Source organism: Delphinus delphis, chromosome 2 (assembly GCF_949987515.2).
Source record: "Delphinus delphis chromosome 2, mDelDel1.2, whole genome shotgun sequence".
In the NCBI taxonomy this organism is placed as follows: Eukaryota; Metazoa; Chordata; class Mammalia; order Artiodactyla; family Delphinidae; genus Delphinus; species Delphinus delphis.
The window spans coordinates 22,169,992-22,184,322 of record NC_082684.1 but is presented as its reverse complement, the minus strand read 5'-3'; the positions used below and the strand labels follow the sequence as shown (position 1 = coordinate 22,184,322).

The 14,331-nt window shown below is 45.7% G+C and overlaps 1 protein-coding gene across 2 annotated transcripts in view; it reads right to left on the bottom strand.

Moving 5' to 3' along the window:
- Nucleotides 1–8,081, bottom strand: part of STON2 (stonin 2) — a 139,298-nt gene extending 131,217 nt beyond the window's left edge. For both annotated transcript variants that reach the window (XM_060004102.2, XM_060004103.2), the window contains exon 1: nt 7,949–8,081. The gene's annotated coding sequence lies outside the window, so the exon portion shown is untranslated. The remainder of the gene's footprint in view (nt 1–7,948) is intronic.
- Nucleotides 8,082–14,331: the final 6,250 nt, after the last annotated feature.

Below are 14,331 nucleotides of genomic sequence, written 5' to 3'. Positions count from 1 at the left end.
CGTACAGAGCTGAGACAGAAATTAAGTGAGCTAATACGGAGTGAACTGCTAGCAAAGGACCTGGAATTAGTAAAACTCAATGAATAATAGCTATTGATAGTGATTTTGATAATTTTGATTAAAAAAGTTTTTCACACCTTTCAACTGCTCAGAGTCTGAAGTGGAGGGAGATGGAGGGACAAGGAGTAATGTCAAAAAAAATACTTTATGTTTGGGACTTCCCTGTTGGCGCAGTGGTTAAGAATCCACCTGCCAATGCAGGAGACACAGGTTCAAGCCCTGGTCCGGGAAGATCCCACATGCCACGGAGCAACTAAGCCCGTGCACCACAACTACTGAGCCTGAGCTCTAGAGCTCGTGAGCCACAACTACAGAACCTGCATGCCACAGCTACTGAAGCCCGCGCACCTAGAGCCCGTGCTCCACAACAAAAGAAGCCACCACAATGAGAAGCCTGTGCACCACAACGAAGAGTAGCCCCCACATGACACAACTCGAGAAAGCCCGTGCGCAGCAACGAAGACACAACGCAACCAAAAATAAATTAATTAACTTTTTAAAAAAATTCTTTATGTTTGGCAAAGATACAAGTCAAACTGTATTTCTGACAGCTCTGGGTTCACGAAACAGACAACATTTAAACAACGTATAACTGAATAAGCTATGGATCACCCCAGCCTTATCCACTTAACCACGGTATTATAATTTCCCTCTTTTAAAAACTTACGTCAGGAAAGACAGACAAACATATTCAGTTTCTAAAGCAAACAGAAATAAAATCTGTTTTCATTTAAAGCATCTCACTTTTTTTTTTTTAAAGCAATTAGCTAACTTCAAAAGGCAGCCAATGGAGTGATTCTATCCTGCTGGTAAGGGTCTGGTGTCTCACTTCAAAGTTCAAGCAGATTGAAAGCCACTGATAGTCCTGCTATACTGGTTGGCATTTGGCATGAAAAGTGCTGAGATTGCTGTTTCATTCAGATGGGAGTGTTTGCACAGGCCCACAGCACTGAAATGGTACTTTCTTACAGTGAGAGCCAGGATTAAGCCTGAAAGAGAAGGGTGTAATTATCTCATCCCCAGATTAAAATTAACGAGGACCTCTTGGGGTTACAGTTGAGGGCCTCCATGGGCTACAATAATAGATGGAGAAAATCTTAACTAAATGTCAAGGACCCAAGTTCTTAGAGCCACCATCCCTATGGAGATCTGCAAAGCAAATGACGCTGGGAACCACCAAATGTCAGGGAGGTGGGATCCAGGGATGTGGACGTGCCAGGGTATTCTTGCATGACTTTAAACAAGTCACTTGACTTTCCCAAGTCATTTTGCAAGTGGAGAGAGAACAACCACCTGCCAGTTTGACAGAGTTTATGATAGGATTAGATTGTATTGATAAAGTGGCGCGTCATCCTTAGCTCCAAAGTGCTTTCCTATTAATAAAATGAAATGTTAAGAAGGTCAAATGAGAGTCCAGTGTTACTCATCTTCTAATGAATCAATGAATGGCTTAATTTGTCAGGAGCTGTAAGCCGTCAGAATATTCGTTTTTGTTTTTGTTTTTCTTTTGCAGTACGCGGGCCTCTCACTGTTGTGGCGCGGGCCTCTCATTACTGTGGCCTCTCCTGTTGCGGAGCACAGGCTCCGGACGTGCAGTCTCAGCGGCCACGGCTCACGGGCCCAGCCGCTCCGCAGCATGTGGGATCTTCCCGGACCGGGGCACGAACCCGTGTTCCCTGCATCGGCAGGTGGGCTCTCAACCACTGCACCACCAGGGAAGCCCCCGTCAGAATATTTGGATTAGATGGTCCGAGGGCGCTCAAGAAAGGAAGACCTCAAGAAGCTCAGGCTTCCCTTCTCCTCTCTTACTTGACCCCTTCACTCCAGATACAGAAGTCGAATCACAGTCCTAAACAAGCCTGTGCTGACCAGCAGAGCCACAGATCACTTAGGTCCATTCCCTAAACCCCAATGCTCCACCCAAATGCTACTTCTACCTCCGATCCAGTGCGACTGCTCCTCCATGAGCCTTCCCGTCCAGGACAACCTCAGAAAGATCCCATCTCTGGATTCACAGCATGCATACCCCCTTTTATTATATGCCCACTCTTGGCCTCACTGTTACGTACCTATTATTAATTTTGCGTAAATATTATGCCTTTTCTCTCTCAGATTAGAGGCCGTGTCAGAGGACTAAGTACTACACTTTTCTGAATTCCTCATGATGTCTTCCTCGGAGCCTTGCACCTAGAAGATGCTCAATGCCATTCACATGAAGCCACCTTCCAAAGATTTTACTGGGCCATTAGCAATCTGCCAAGTAGCTTCACACTCCTCATTGTGACTAAATATTGTAAAGAACATTGACCATCTGTTACCTGTTGGTGAGGCCACCTCAGTGCACACAAGTCTGCGTTGGTGCAGGGCCGGCTGAAGTGACAGAGGTGTACACAATGGACAAAAGATTCACGGGACTTAGAGTTTTCAATCCTGCCCTTCTTTTATCTGTCTATAGAATTTTGGTTGTTTCTATCTACGTTATTATATTTCAGAAAGACAACAATAGCACTGGAAATCTACCACCAGAAATTGCTAGACATTGAATATATATATGGTATACATTATAGCATTTATTCAAATAAACATAGAGTATGCTAGTTATCTAGTCATTTAATATGTATGTTACTTAAACATCAAATTTCTGGATAAATGCTAAGCAACAGTGAATAGTAACACTTTCTAATGACTATGATCAGTGTTTTAAGTCCCTCCTGGCTAGTTTAAGTGTCCCTTTCCTCACTGGCTCTCACTCATGTCTAGGGTTTTGTTTGCTACATCTTTTGAAACTTTAGACCAAGTTTCCTGGAGACCTGAGATTGAGGGAACTGCAGGAGTTCACCGTACAGTTGACCAAAAGAAGGTAGCACTAAGGCCAACCCTGCAGGAAGAGGGGAAACAGCTGGCCTTCCAAAATTACCTGGACAGGGAAACAGACAGATCTGACCAACAGAGTTGGCCTCAGGCCTGCTGGACAGAGGTTATGGTTCCAAGCTTTCACATCCCCCCTCTGGAGGCACCCAGAATCCTGGGGAATTCTCCCGTCTCCAAGAGCACACCGTTAAGGTGTCATTTGTCTGTCAAATCTCTATTAGGGGGCTTCTCTGGTGGTACAGTGGTTAAGAATCTGCCTGCCAATGCAAGGGACACGGGTTCGAGCCCTGGTGCGGGAAGATCCCACATGCCGCGGAGCAACCAAGTCCATGCACCACAACTACTGAGCCTGCACTCTAGAGCCCATGAGCCACAACTACTGAGCCCACGTGCTACAACTACTGAAGCCCGCGAGCCTAGAGCCCACGCTCCGCAACAGGAGAAGCCACCGCAATGAGAAGCCCGCGCACCTCAACGAAGAGTAGCCCCCGCTCACCGCAACTAGAGAAAGCCCGCAGCCAGCAATGAAGACCCAATGCAGCCAAAAACTAAATAAATAAAATAAATAAATTTATTTTAAAAAAATCTCTATTAGGAAAAGTATCTTTTCAAATCTCACTCACTTCGCATTATAGCTTAGGCCCACCATGACATTTCTTACTTTATACAAATTTAATAGGCATAGAATTTCCAGTATATTCAACACCCCAATGGACCATTTTACACTCATGCCACCTTGAAACAAATACTGTAACCCGCTAGCTAGCACTCAAAATGTTGACCCTGAAAGTATTTCATTCATTCACATGGTGTCTGTTGGGCAGGCATATCACTGATTATCTAGACCCCAGTAGAGTTCAAACTTTTGTCACATCCAAGATTGAGAAAAATACAGCAAAAAGAAAACAAACCTTCACGATGCTTTATTTCTTCTGTCACGTTGTACACGCCAACATATTTTCTCCTTAACGTCTGATCTTGGAAGGCTCTCTCATTACAGGAATGCTCTCTCATTACAGGAGCAGTGAGTCACAGCTAAGGGAACTGTCACAACTTGCGCCAGCCATTAGTATAAGCCAAACCATGGATGACTTTGGGTTCTCAGGGGGTTATTTATCTAGGGGGGTTGATCACAATTTGCATGATCATACGGTACAGATGTTTATTCGTGAACGTGACCTCAAGAGAAGAGAGCAATTTCTTGGTCTGACTACTTTAAAATTCAGCCAAATGTCCACCCAGTGGGCCAACCCAGCTCCAAACGATATCAGAACTGGGATGACAAGCAGTGAGACGGATCAGGGTGGGAAATACACTGGCCGACTTGAGTGCAAGGTCTGGAACCAGGCAATGTGCTCGCTGACAGGGAGTCAGGGCAGAATCACAAGGGAGGGGATAAAGTAGCACTTGCACACTTCTTACCTCTCAGAATCTGAGCTTTTTTCATTTCCTCACTGTGAGAATTGCATCTGCAATTCAATATACACCTAGGGACTCAGTCACTCTTACAGACCCCACTGTTTGTGGCCAGAGCCAGCCTTCAGCAAAACTGCCACAGGGATTATGCTGGGACCTTCCAGATTTTTTTCCTCCTTCCATTCTATTCCGGCCTTTCCCTCAACTATGTCTTAATTTCTCCCTTTAATTCAGTGGTTTTCAAAGTGTGGTCTCTGGACCAGCAGCAGCAATATCACCTGAGCACCCCTCAGAAATGCTTGTTCCCAGGCCTACTGGTTCAGAGATTCTGGGGGTGGGGCCCAGAAATCTGTGTTTTTTCAAGCCCTTTAGGTGATTCTAATGCACCCTAAACTTTGAGAACAGCTGCTTTAGGTGACAATTATAAAATAAGGACTTTAAGATGAGAGAGACATCCATTTTAGGAGAAAACTTGTTAAGAAGACAAGCCACCCAAGTGCCAAATGAGCCACTTCTAGGAGTGGACTCAAGTCATGTGACAGATAGTGAGAGATCTGAGGCTGCTGTGTTAGTCCAAGCCCTCATCATCTCTTACCTGTAAGTCTCACCTATTTCATTCTTCCCACTTTGCTACGAGAGATGTGTGCTCAGCCTGAACATTTGATCATACCAAACCCCAACTTAAAATCCTTCAGCATAACACAACATTGTAAATCAACTATACTTCAATTAAACAATTAAAAAAAAAAAAGAAAAACCTTCAGCGGCTGTTCCCTGCCCATAGGATAAAGTCCCAAAACCCTGGCACACAACCCAGGGCCCTGCAACATCTGCCTCTAGGACACCTTCCTGGCCTTGTTTCCTTCTGCACTTTCCCTCCTAATCAGCTCTGCCTCACGGGTTTGCAGGAGGCTTAAGAGTCCCCATACCACTGACATCAGTTTTGGCCATGTGACTTACCTTGGCCAACAGCATGAGAACTACTACTTCTAAGCAGACATTAAGTACTATAATAGTTCTGTTCTGTCATGTTCTCTTTTTCTCCCTTTCCCATAAACAAGGTTAGTATTGTCCCAGAAACAGGCTGTTTCTTAAGCCTTAATAGACCCCCAGATAAAGACAGATGAGAAGTAGAACCGAGAGTGACCTACCCTGGACACACAGCATATGTGAGAAATAAACTTTGGTGGTTGTAAGCCACTGAGATTTGGGGGATATTTGTTTATTTTGCCTAAAATGACTATTATAGCACTTCTGATATCCCATATCCTCTCTATCTGGACTTCTCCCCTCTGCCCTACCCTTCCTTCTAATCCCACCTCAACTCTGTTTGCACAAGAGAACTGCTCATTAGTCTACACTCAGCTCAAGTGTATCCCCTCAGTAAAGTCTTTTTTTTTTTTTTTTCTTTCCCAGGTACAGCTGATCATTCTCACCTTGCGGACCTCCTCTGCATGCTACAGATCTATAACTACATGCCCGGAACGGTGCTAGGAGCTTTCTATTCATTAGCACCATCCTTAGAACTCGTCCAAAAAAATGTTTTTTTGAGTCCTCATTTTACAACGTGAGAGACTTTGGCTCAGATAAACAAAGCAACTTGTCCAAGTTTCCCAGCCATCAGCCACAGAGACAGAGTTCTCACCAGGGGTGGGTCTGGCTCTGAACTCAGCAATCTTTCCCCTGCCCCACGCGTCTCTCTCCCTCCTCCAGCACGAAGCTTTCAAATCCTCCCACTCAGGTGAAGAGAGTAGGTCCCCTCATCAACACCTGAAAAGGCTGCTGAATTAATCTGACACTTGAAAGATTTGCATCTGGAAGTGGGCTTCTTACCCTCTGAGAAGATAATCACTATCTCTAAGTGGATGTATTTATTCTAAGCCTCCTGGCAAATGCGCTGGAGACCCTAGGAGAACTGGGGCCCTTTGTCTGTGCCCTTTCCCCACGTCCCAGGTTATGCGGGTAATGTGGTGGAAAAGACAGGTTCCCACTAACATCACCCTAGAGAATTTTTAGTAAGGTCCTTTTGGGTTTGTTAGAGGGTAGGAAGCAAGTAAGTAGCAGAGGGCTCAGAAATCCAGCAAGTCTGATACACATTGATACTTTAGCTTTTAAAAAGACAAATTCATGGAGTGAAACGTTTATCTGACTTTTCAAATTAAACAAGGAAAGTGACACAGTGGCAAAGAACTGAACCAGACCACCTAGGTAGAAAACGGGGGAAAAAAATCGCCGAAGGTGGGAAGTGCAACTTTGGGTTTCTATGAGCTGCTGGCATTCTGTTGTGTGGTTGGGCTGTTTGTTCTTCTTTTCTTCTCTCTCTCTCCTTTTAAACTTTACTTGTTTAAGGGAGGAGTAGGAAGTATAAGAACCTTCACAGTTTCCCCCCAAATCAGCGATATTAATGAAAGATTGAACAAAGTACCATGATATTCTTTTCACAGAACATTCATACCATTTTTTTCAAATGTTACAAAGTTTTCTGATACTAATTGGAATCCATTTATCTCTCTCACCATTCCAATGAAGGTTTTTGGTTTTTTTTTAATCCCAGGACCTTTAAATGATACCATCCTTAACATTATTAACAGTATTTTTCCCTTTCAAGTGTAAAAAGCTGTTCGGAGCTCCAAATAGTCACTGGGCCGGTTTGGACACGTCTGATTTACTCTTTAAAAGACCATCCACTCCGTGTAATAAATCCTAAGAGCCAGCGTTTATTGAGTACTTAGCGCTGTCCTGAGTGTTTTTCAGCATTGGCTCATTTACTCCTCAAAACAACTCTATCAGGCAGGTAAAAGCATTGTCGTGCTTTACAGATTAGAAGAGTGAGGCACACAGAGCACGAAGGACCTGCCTAAGAGAAAAAGAGACAGGCAGAAGCCACCAGCTGCACAAGAGCACAGTTAATGATTCACTCACAGCCCTCGGGCAGCTCCTTTTAGTAGAGGCTGCAACACACGGACACACACACACACACACCACATCAACTCTCTTCATCTCAGTGAGAGGCGGGTGTCCTGCAAATTGCTTGGCAACGCGAGGAGGAAACTCCATCCAAAGCCCGGGTCCGCCGGGTCCAGGCCGCCTCTGGGCGCTGTCCAGCGGGCAGCGCGCCTGAGAGGCCAGGCTGGGGTCCTGTCTCCGGACAGCCCGAAGGTGGGGCAGAATGCCAAACCGGGATTTCTGGCGCAGGGGGACGGGGGGGGGGGTGTTGGGGGAGAAAAGCACCGTCCGCAAGTACACCTGTTGTCGCCTCCCTTACTCAAGCCAATGAAGACGTCGCGGGGACTCAGATCTCGGGGAAGACGCCCACTGGCAAACAGCGTCTGTGTATGAGTGTGGGTGTCGCAGGTGTCTTGTCCACCCCCGCCCGCCTTAGGCCGACTCACCTCACTCCCTCTCACCCCTGGACGGCGGCGGCTGGTGGAAACGCGTCTCCCGGGGTCTCCGGCCGAGGTAGGCGTCAGGGCGCTAGGGGCTCGGGCAGCGCCAGCGGCGCTAGGACCTAGCGGCCAAGTCGCCCCCCGCCCGCTCCACCTGCGGGGCCCCTCTCCCCGGGCACGCTCACCCTCCCCGTGCGGGGCGCGGGCTCGGTTACCTGTGACGCCGCCCGCAGGTTCCAGAGAGTCGGCTGGAGGGTCGCCTCGGCAAAGCGGGCTGCGCTGGCCCAGGGCGCCCAGTCCGCAGTGAGGCTCTCGCCGCCCTCCCTCCCAGTCAGCCCCGCCGTCCGCTTCACAGTCTGAGCTCGCTCTGCGCCCGCCAGCTCCCGGCGCCGCTCCCGCCGCTCCTGATTGGCCGCAGCTCGCGCCCGAGCTGCGCCCTGATTGGGCAGCCGGGAGCAGGGGCGGTGGGGCGGGCCGGGCGCCGACCGGACCTGCTCCCGGCGACCCTCGCACAGCAGCCGCGCATCTCCGGTGCACCCAGATGCCCCAATCCAGACGCTGAAACCGGGATCCTTCCCCTCCGCGCGAGTGGAGTCCAGGCACGGGGCGGAGCAGAAAGCGTTGTTGCAAAGTAGCAGGGGGATGGCAGGGAGTGGAGATCGCCTAGGAGTCTCTCCCACACCGCGTGTCAAGGCAGGACGGTAGAGATCATTGCTTCTCCGGTGTCGCTCCTACATTTGACTTCACGTTCATTTAATACTTTTACTATAAAAAGGGCGTAGGACGCAGGGCAGTAGCTTATAAACAGTGGGTGCCAAATTGTGTTCGTGGACCCAAATCGTACTTGACAAGCAATCTTTTGTGGTGCAACCAGAGCTTGCGAAGAGTAAGCGACTTGTCCAAGGTCCTAATCACGTTAACAAGTTATTAAGGACGAGAAGGACGACTAGATCTTCCTTTACAAGGAATTTATACCTAGCTAGGGAGATGAGCCTGAATAATAATAATAACAATAACAACAATAACATCAACCCTAACGTTTCCGTGACGCATATTATTTGCCAGTCACTTTTCCAAATATTTTACATATATTAATTCAGAAATACAGGAAACATCTGTCATAAGGATGTCCACATGTCCCGTGTGGACAAGTGACATCAGCTCTGAGTATGGAGAGATTTTCATCTGGAAGACACACTCAGTAACTCCACACTGCGATGCAGAGGCACAAGTTAGAATGGAGAGGAATTGTTGGGAATAAAATTATTTCCATCTTCATTTCTTCTTGCATTTCATAGTCTTTAGTCCTCCCAACATTTTCTCCCACCTGCAATGAACCTTTCTAAAGACTAAAAACAACTACTGTAAATCAGGGTGCTCCCAGAACTTTGTTCTACCGCTCAGAAAAGGACGCCCCCGCAAAACACCCAGATAGACAATGAGTAGAAATAAATAGCAGTTTCTATTTCAGGAACTTTGACTTTGGTTGCAGTAATGTCTTCCTGACAGCAAGTATGTAACCATTTTCCTGCAGGTATTTCCCCCAGTTCTAGCTTCCTATGTTGACAGAACCCTTGAGTGAGAAATTTCGTTTGATAAAGAAGATAAAAGACCCTAGTGAAAACCAGCTTGACCCATTCTAAACAGCCTGATTTTTGCCCTCGCGTGAGCTGAAAGACGTTTACTTTGAGGAGCCCAAGACTCCTGGAGGAAATTAGCTCCGTTTTCTCCAGTTTATATCAATGGACAATCAATTCACTTTATATTGAAAAGATGTACTGGGCATAGGTGAAGCCTAAGCCTCACCTGGTAAAAACCTGAGGGCACAACAGACCGTACGAGGAAGTTTCTTTCACCAGCATCCCTCCCCAAGCATCAGTTCCTCACTTTCCATGGCTGTGGCTTTTGCCAAAGCAGAAATTCCATTTGGATTGGTCATACTGTCACTCCAAAGAAAGGCTACCTCAGGCAAAGAACTAGGCTGACCCAAGATGATTTCTTAAATGGATCAACCCTGGTATCATCACACTAAACTCAGCCCTCTGGAAGGATAAGTGGAAGCAGAATCTGGATTCCATCACATTCACTCTGGAATCTTCCTGTGGGCAGAAACCCTTTATGTATCCATCTATGCCCTGTGTCATCTAGCAGAATGCTTTGCTTAGTTTTAATTCCTGTGTGGCATTTCTTCCCTGGCGACTTCTACTTAGCACTAGAGACTCAACTAATGTAGCTCTTCCTCCATGAGGCCTTCGCTAACTCTCCCAGGCAAAGGTAGTCATCCCCCTACCTGTGTTATATCCTCACTACAGCATTCTAATTCCCATGGCTGTCAGGCAATGGGAAGTAATAGGTATTCAATAAACATGAACTGATTGACTAAAATCGCTGACAGGTTAATAGGGTAGTACTAAGGAGACTGGGGCCACATCCCTATCCTGGTCAACAGGGCATCCTGCAGTTCCAAACTGAATGGATATTTAGTGTGGGTCAAAGTGATCATCCATCCAACCCAACAGTGAGTAGGGAGTTTCTGTATGTCAAGCACTATCAGGTAAAGAAAATAATAGTTCTCTCCTAAATACATGCAAAATGAAATGGTGCAGCTGATTTAGAAAACGATTTGACAGTTCCTCAAAGAATTAAACATAGAGCTACCATATGACCCAGTAATTTTGCTCCTAGGTATATACTCAAGAGAATTTAAAACATATGTGCACACAAAAATGTGAACACAGATGTTCATGGCAGCATTATTCATAATAGCTGAAAAGTGCAAACACCCCAATGTTTATCAACTGATGAATGGATAAACAAAATGTGGTGCATCCGTATGATGGAATATTATACAGCTATAAAAAGGAATGAATACTGATACAGTGCATGTTACAACATGGAAGAACCTTGGAAACACTGCGCTAAGTGAAATAAGCCAGACACAAAAGCCCACATACTGCATGATCCCATTTAGATGACTTTTCCAGAATGGGCAAATTTATAGAGACACAAAGCAGATTAGTTGTTGCCAAGGAGCCGGGGGAAGGAGAAATGAGGAGTGACTGCTTCATGGATCTGGGGTTTCCTTTTGTGGTGATGAAAATATTCTGGAATTAGATAATGGTTATGGTTGCACAACTTTGTGAATATACTAAAAATCACTTGAATTGTTATTTTTTTTTATGTTTGGCTGCATTGGGTCTTCATTGCGGTGTGCGGGCTTCTCATTGTTGTGGCTTCTCTTGCTGCAGAGCATGGGCTCTAGGTGCGTGGGCTTCGGTAGTTGTGGCGCACGGGCTTAGTTGCTCTGCGGCATGTGGGATCTTCCCGGACCAGGGCTCGAACCTGTGTCTCCTGCATTGGCAAGAGGATTCTTAACTACTGTGCCACCAAGGAAGTCCCTGAATTGTTTTTTTAAAAAAAGTCCACACCATGCACTCTGAGGGTGCAGAAACTGTCAATGAAGGAAATGTCAGTCAAATCCTAAAGTGTAGTAGCTAAAAGTATAAAAGTGTGGAGAAACAGAAAAGCCAGTGAAAAACAGCTAAAAGTCAGATTGTCTTCCCCTCACGCTCTAGCTTTCCACAGCCCAGAGGAGATTTACTCCTTAGATCTGTATTGTCCAAATGAACATTCTATGGTAATGGACATGTTCTCTATCTGAGCTATTTATTATGAAAGCCACTAGGCACATGTGGCTATTGGATACTTGCAATGTGGTTAGTGCGACTGAAGAACTGAATTTTAAATTGTGTTTAAATAGCTACCTGTGGCTAGTGGCTACTTTACTGACAGGGTAGCGTTTGCTGGTTTAGAGGGCTAGAGCCATCTTCACTGGCAGTTTGGAACAACACTGGAAGGCATCGGAGGGGGAGAGTCTATGTCTTTATGTCCCAAAGCCCAGCCCAACAATATACCGACTAGAAATCCTTCAATACTATCTCACTCCTCCCAACCTCCTCCCTTCTGTGAACTCAATGAACTTCAGTCAAAATACAGTGTTTAGTTTTGTCTTTATGGCAAGGTGCTTCCATTCAATAAATATTTATGGACCAAGCGCCCTGTGGAATTCTGGGAAGAGACAGGTATGTAGACAATGTCAGCCAAGTTCCCAAGGGTTGTTCTTGACAAGGCTGAAAGGATGAAGGGACAAGAGAAATCCCTTACAAGGACCTGGTTCCTTTCCTCCTTCCCTCCAACATCTCCTACTCATACATACACATACTCTTCCAAGTGGGAAATCTTGCTATTAAGATGTTGAAGTGGGGCTCCCCTGGTGGCGCAGTGGTTGAGAGTCCGCCTGCCAATGCAGGGTACACGGGTTCGTGCCCCGGTCCGGAAAGATCCCACGTGCCGCGGAGCGACTGGGCCCGTGAGCCATGGCCGCTGAGCCTGCGCGTCCGGAGCCTGTGCTCCGCAACGGAAGAGGCCGCAACAGTGAGAGGCCCGCGTACCGCAAAAAAAAAAAAAAAAGATGCTGAAGTGATGCGAAGAATCTTTATTTAGATTTCCTGTTTCCCACTCAAGCCTTTTAACGTCCTTAACTCCCTCAATACACCTTCTAGTTCATGTTGCTCTTTCCCTTCTGTGAACTCTCATTGAATTTGAAATCAATAGAACGTAATGACTTTCTAAGTGTTCTTCTGTAATGTGGTGTCCCCACCGCAAGATTCATTTGTTACACAAATGTTTATTGAACTCCTGCTTATTTCTGTGCCAGAATAGTCCTAGGGGCCATGGATGAAAAGAAAGACAGGGTCACTGGGCAGCTTAGCGCCTAGTGAAAAGACCCACAAAGAAACTGTTCTACAGAGTTTGGCTTAGATGTGTAAGAAGGTTTACTGAAAGCACAGGGCAAGGAACAAATGAGTATACATAGAGAAATCAGGGAAAGTTTCTCAAAGGAGGTGACATTTGAACTGAAGAAATTTGAAAGATGAATAAGAGTTTTTAAAACATTTTTTTAAAGTAAGATGTTATTCTTTTTAATTGAGGTATAATTGACTTATATTAGTCTCAGGTGCACAACATAATGATCCAATGTTTGTATATATTGTGAAATGATTATCACTTTTTAAAATGTAAGATGCTATTTTTTTCTTTACAACTTAAAAAAATTTTTCACTTATTTATACTGTCCACCTCCCAAAGTTGGATTTGAGGCAGTATGTCAAGAAAAGCTCGGGGACCAATGTTTGAAAGAATGCATTAACATCAAAGTCCAGCTCAACATCTGTGACAATGGTTTGCACTGCTAACAAGGGTATTAACTGGACAGTCACTCTGGCTGCCCTCAAGGCTTAATCCTGAGAGCAAAACAAAATAAATATGTCTCTCTGATCTCAAGAAGTTTAAAATGTCTCACCTGTACTATTGCAATACACTTCTCGTTGGTCTCTTGTGTTTAATCTTATTTTCTTCTATTCCAGTGTATCCTAAATTTCAGTCATCTGTGTCCCACCATCTGTCACCCTTCTTGCAGATGTACCTCATTCTCCATGTATCAACTGTGATATTATATACTTAACTGTTTCTTTAAACTGGCTCTCATTTTGCTCAACTTTATTGAAAGGCAATTTTTATATCATTGTCATCAGTGGAATACCAGTATCAGTTGCCATAAATAGAACATTGACCACAAAAATAGTACAATGCAAATAAAACCATGTTATCTAATCTTAGCTGGATACTGTTGGCTGCTGAAAGTTCTGAGTTTGAGGCCCTGCTTTTTCTTTGCTAAACACTGCTCTGATCCATTCCTCTCAGAGCTATCAGAATGATCTAACATGTAAATGCTATCATTTCTCTCTCTCTTATCCAAAACCCTTCAGTGGCTCTTCATTGCCAGGTCTTCTCTTGAACTCCAGGTTCTATTCACTACATTCCTAGAATGCGATCTGTTTCAATGTCAACCACACCCCTGCCTGCCACGTACTGCCCAGAGGGGAGGACAGGATGGATGAGAAGAACAATCTCATTCACTCGACGAATGTCCATCCCTCATCGATACAGCTTAAGATTGATCAGGGAGAGCACGATGTCACCACACTGATAGAGACAAGAGAGGACATCAACCAGAGAAGCCTGTTGGCATTGTGGAGCAATGGGCTGGAAAGCCCCAGAAGGAAATAGGGATGATCACCCTGGAGGACGGGCGGGGAACCCATGGAGAGGAGGGGGTCCCTGCCCTGGGTGCCCGCACAGAGTAGAGAATGCCTCAGATAGACCAGAGGCAGCACCATAGTTGGAATATTGCCAGTCAAGACCAATGCAGGGGCCCACAGGTGCAGCTCAAGTCAAAATTCGGCAGTGAACTGTCAGTGGCCCAGAGCCCTGAACTTATCCTGCGTATGATTTGAGTGAGACATCCAAAATCAGTACACCAGGACCATTCTGGCAGCCCATCTTGTGCAATCCTGCAAAAGAAATAGTGCACAGGCCAGTGAAGCAATCCATGCTCCAGGCCAGCCTCCTGGATGGAGCACCCAGCCACAGGGTACCAAAAATCCCGGCCGTATGAATCTAAGAGCTCCTTGGGGCTCTGATCAATTCCATGTGCACATAGGGAGTCCAAGAGTGCTTACAAGGGGAGAAGTAGGGA